The sequence below is a fragment of the Asparagus officinalis genome, chromosome 1 (assembly GCF_001876935.1).
Source record: "Asparagus officinalis chromosome 1, Aspof.V1, whole genome shotgun sequence".
In the NCBI taxonomy this organism is placed as follows: domain Eukaryota; kingdom Viridiplantae; phylum Streptophyta; class Magnoliopsida; order Asparagales; family Asparagaceae; genus Asparagus; species Asparagus officinalis.
The window spans coordinates 69,586,915-69,592,196 of record NC_033794.1 but is presented as its reverse complement, the minus strand read 5'-3'; positions in this window follow the sequence as shown (position 1 = coordinate 69,592,196).

Sequence of the window (5,282 nt, the reverse complement as noted above, 5' to 3'; positions counted from 1 at the left end):
GGAGACGTAGGACAGAAGGTCCGAACTCCGTGATCACATTGCTTGTTTGAGTTTGTCTTTGGCGTATTTATTTTTGCATTTATCTTATATCGCCAATTGTGCATTACTCATTTATCTCATCCACTATCTTGTTTAGATTATTTACCCTTGTATTGTTTATATATCCTTGCAGATATCTTTATCATATAGGATATATCTCATTGTTCATATTGCTTATCCTAGCTTATATTCTTATTGTATTTCATACTTGCTAGGATAACTTATTAATTAGTTTTAATTGGCATTTAATCGGATTAGATTAGCATAAGACCCTAATCACCCCCCCTCTAGGGTCTAACAGTTATTTGTGCTCCACAATAGTTATGGTTTATTTTTCAGACATTTAGAGTTGTATTTTATTTTGTAAAGGCTGAGTACCTTAGTACTATTTCATTTGACTCTATATATTGAGATACTTCACATTGGTTTCAGTTTGTCAGTTGTATTTTATTTTATTCAGTTAGAACATGATTATATTTTCCCTTCATTTCCTTTATCATGTCCATATTACTGTCATCTTTACCTTATTTGCTTTGTACTGCACTTATTTATTATATATTCCACTAGAGAGATAATACTATGATAGTGAAACATGTTTTTGCACATTGTGGGTGCATGGCAGCTTTGACATACCTTGGATTGCAGCCTTCTATGAAACCGGGGGCGTCACAGTTGGTATCAGAGCTCTAGTTCCAACATCATTAGGATCATCTTGTGTCGAGTCGTGTAGCTAGGATAGAGTTTCCTAGGATTCATGTGTAGAGTCCGCTAGGAATTCCTAGATTGAGTGAAGACGTTATATATGTAACTCGAAAACTATGATATTTTTTATGATAACTATCGTACTTTGATTGTAAAGTATTTGCGTGAATGATATGTGATATGATTTACCTATTGTTATATGCTACGTGATTTTGCTTGAGGCTTCATTTACTGTGTCTAGTAAGCTCTCATCCTAAAATTTTAGATGTTAGGATGAGGACGTGAATGGAGAGGAATCCGTGCTCAGGGAGCTAGGCAAGCTAATTCAGAGCCCGAGCCGCAGCAGGCTCCGCAGTACTTGATTGACTTCGCAGTACTTGATTGACTTCATAGTACCACTTGTAGCCCGGTTAAAAATTGAGGAGCAGATGGCGAATCAGGTTTCGCCAGTGACACTACCTCCAGTGGTGCCACCACCAGCAGCTCATGTACCTATTGCAGAGGAGTCGCCAGCAACCACACCACCACTAGCTGTTGATAGCGTCACAGAGTAGGAGGTTTGACTCTGTTTAGTGGAGAGGTACCAGAAGATGAGGGCGCCAGAGTTTCAGGGCACATCGGACTCACTTGCAGCTCATAAGTGGAAGGAAGATGTGGAAAGTATTCTAGACATGCTTGGCATCGATTCAGTCCAAAAGCAGAGACTAGCAGCTTTCAGCCTTAAGGGTGATGCCAAAGGGTGGTATCGACTTCAGTTCACTCTGGAGCAGTGCATGACACTTACCTAGGAGGACTTCATCTATTTCTTTGACGAGCAGTATGTATCATCTATGGCGAAAGCCAAAATGGAGTTGGAGCTAGCCCGGTTGGAGCAGTGAGATATGACTGTAGGTTTATGAGTTTACTTAGGTTTACGGGCATGTGGCAGACTAGGGAGAATCATGCTCAGATGTTTCTGATGGGACTTCGCCCGAGCTTACATCGTTATTTAGTATTTCAGCATTTTCATTCAGTGCGGGAGGTAGCCGATGTCGCTATATCACAGGAGACTGAGATCACTATGTTCTAGAAGGACAAGGAAGCGAATGTTAGAGCAGGACAAATCGGAGATAAGGGCAAGGGTAAGAGACCATTTTCAGGACACGAAGGACGCCAGCAGCAGGGCAATGGTTCACAATAGCATCATCAAGGTCTTCATAAGAAGAGGCCACATCAGGATCAGAGGCCGTCGTAACAACACAGATTTCATGACACTTATTTTCATTGCCACAAGTTTAGACACAGAGCCGCAGAGTGTCGCAGTACGCTAGCAGGAGGCCAGCAAGGCAAGAATCAGGGTTAGCAACAACAAAACTATGGACAGGGCCAAGGACAGGGCCAGTAGCTGAGGCTTGAGGCACCACCAGCAGTTCTGAGGATTGAGGGGCAGGTGCGAGCTATTTAGGAGATTCCTTAGAGACAGATAGTACCGTATACTATAGAGCCTTTAGTGAAGTAGTCCGCAGCTTCAGGGAGAGTGCATGCAGTAGTACCGCGTGACCACTGTACTAGCGGGGCCATAGTGGAAGGTACGTTCCTTGTGAACTCCTTCCTAGCCCGTATTCTTTTCGATTCAGGAGCTTTGCATTCTTTCATCTCCTATGCTTTCATGATTAGACTCCATCTTGTAGCACAACCCTTAGATATTCCTCTGTTAGTTTTTACTCCTTTGGGAGAAGTGTCCCTCTTAGAGAGTATCTGTAGGAGATGAATTATCAGCTTATACGAGTTTGAGTTCGTTGTCGATTTGATCATTTTGCATATATCTGAGTTCAACATAATTCTTGGTATGGATTGGCAATCGTCCTACCATGTTAGTATCGACTATTTTGGGAAAACAGTCAGCTTACGAACATCCAATAGGACCGAGTTAGTCATAGCAACCTCACAGGGTAACCAGTTCGCAGATTCATTTCTGGCATACATCGAGGAGGTGATATTTCGAGATCAGGGTGCTGATTTGTGTGAGATCAGAGTGGTCTCAGAGTATCAGGATGTCTTTCAGGACATACCTGAATTACCTCCAGTGAGAGAGGTTGAGTTTTGCAATGAGTTGCAGCTGGGCACAACACCGATCTCTCGTGCACCTTATCGTATGACACCTGCTAAGATGAGGGAGCTACAGATTCAGTTAGAGGATCTTATTGCTCAGGGTTTCATTCGCCGGAGTCATTTGCCGTGGGGAGCATAGATCTTCTTCGTGAAGAAGAAGGATGGCAACATGCGTTTGTGCATAGATTATCATGAGTTGAATAAGGTCACCATCCGGAATATGTATCCACTATCGAGGATTGATGACTTATTCGACCAGTTGCAGGAAGCATAGTGTTTCTCAAAAATTAATCTTTATTCTGGCTATCATCTGTTACGGGTTCGGGAGATGAATATTCTCAAGACCGCCTTTCTAACTCGATATGGGTCTTTCAAGTTTATTGTCATGCCATTTGGGCTGACCAATGCACCCGCAATATTCATGGATTTGATGAACCTGATTTTTTGTCCGTATTTAGACCGGTTTGTGATTGTTTTTATCGATGACATCCTCATTTATTCGAGGTCAGAGGCCGAGCACGAGCAACATCTTCATCTAGCATTGCAGACATTGTGGGAGCACTAGTTGTATGCTAAGCCAGTGTGAATTTTAGCTTTCAGAAGTTAGATTTTTGGGCCATATCATTAGCAAGCAGGGCATTGTAGTGGATCCAGCCAAAGTGGAGGCAATTCTTGATTTGGAGCCGCCGAAGACCTTTACAGAGATTCATAGTTTCTTGGGGCTTGCTGGCTATTATAGAAAGATCATCCAGAAGTTTTTGAAGATTGTTACCCTGCTGACATGTCTTACAAAGAAGGGTGTACAGTTTATTTAGGGACTAGAGTGCCAGAAAGCATTTGAGACTTTGAAAACCAAATTGACTACAACGCCGGTGTTGATTATCCCGAGCAGTGATAAGACTTTTGTGGTCTACACGAATACATCATTATCAGGTCTAGGAGGTGTTTTGATGCAGACCTAGAGAGTAGTGACTTATATTTCGCGGTAGTTGAGAACGCATGAGCAGAATTATCCCACTCATGACTTGGAGTTGGCAGTTGTAGTCTTCGTACTGAAGACATGGAGACATTATCTGTATGGAGTTTAGTTTGAGTTGTTTATGGACCATCAGAGTCTGAAGTATCTTTTCTCACAGAAGGAACTCAACCAGAGGCAGTGGCGATGGGTCGAATTTATCAATGTTTATGTGTTCGTGGTTCAGTACCATTCGGGAAAGGCGAACGTAGTAGCAGACGCATTGAGTAGGAAGCTCCATCACGGGCTTGCAGCTTTGAGGTGTTCGTTGTATCGATATCTCCTCACACTCAGCCAGTTTGATTTTAGGCCAGAGATTGGCAAATGAAGCGTATTTTTGGGAGCGTTAGCCGTACAATCGATGTGGACTAATAGAGTGATCAGTGCTAAATTGAAGGACTCTTGGATTCAAACCCGAAAGGAGGATATTTCCAAAGAGACTAAGGTAGATTGGACCATCGGATCAGATGGGGGCCTTCGAATGAAAGACTGGATTGTAGTGCTAGAGAATCTGCAGTTGAAGAAAGATCTATTTGACGAGGCACACCACACTAGGTACACAGTGCATCCAGGTACAACCAAGATGTATAAGGACTTGAAAAGACATTTTTGGTGGAGCGGCATGCATATGGATATTGCGAAGTATGTATCAAGGTGCTTTACCTATTAGCAAATGAAGGCAGAACATCAGAGACCCACGAGTATCCTACAACCTTACCCATTCATGAGTGAAAATGGGCAGATATTTCGATAGATTTTATTGTGGGCTTGCTGAGGTCTAGCAAATGGAATGATTCGATTTGGGTGATTACTGATTGATTGACGAAGTTGACGCACTTCTCACCTGTCAAGACTATATACACGACAAAGACTTATGTAAGGATCTTCATCTGAGAAATCATACGATTGCATGGAGTTCCGGAGGCGATTGTGTCAGATCGTGGCTTAATTTTCATATCGCATTTCTAGAAGAGCTTCCAGAACTCTTTTGGCAGCCAGCTATCATATAGTGGTGTATTCCACCCGCAAACAGATAATCAAAGAGAGAGGGTCAACCAAGTATTGGAGGATATGTTGCGGGCATGTGTTATCGATTTTTATGGTAGCTAGGAGGATCATATTCCACTGATTGAGTTTGCCTACAATAATAGTTACCAATCTACTATAGGCATAACTTTTTATGAAGCAATGTATGCGAGGCCTTGTAGATCCCTGATTTGTTGGGCGGAGCCGGAGGACAGCTTATTACTTGGGCCAGAGCTTGTGAGGCAGTCTACGGAGAATGTAGCATTGATTCGAGAGCGTGTTCTTGCTACACAGGGTCGGCAAAAGTTACGCAGATCAGAGGCGACGACCTTTAGAGTTCCAGGTTCGAGAGCCTGCTGCGGCTCGGGCTCTGCTTGCCCAGCTCTTCGGGTACAAGTTCTACCTCGAT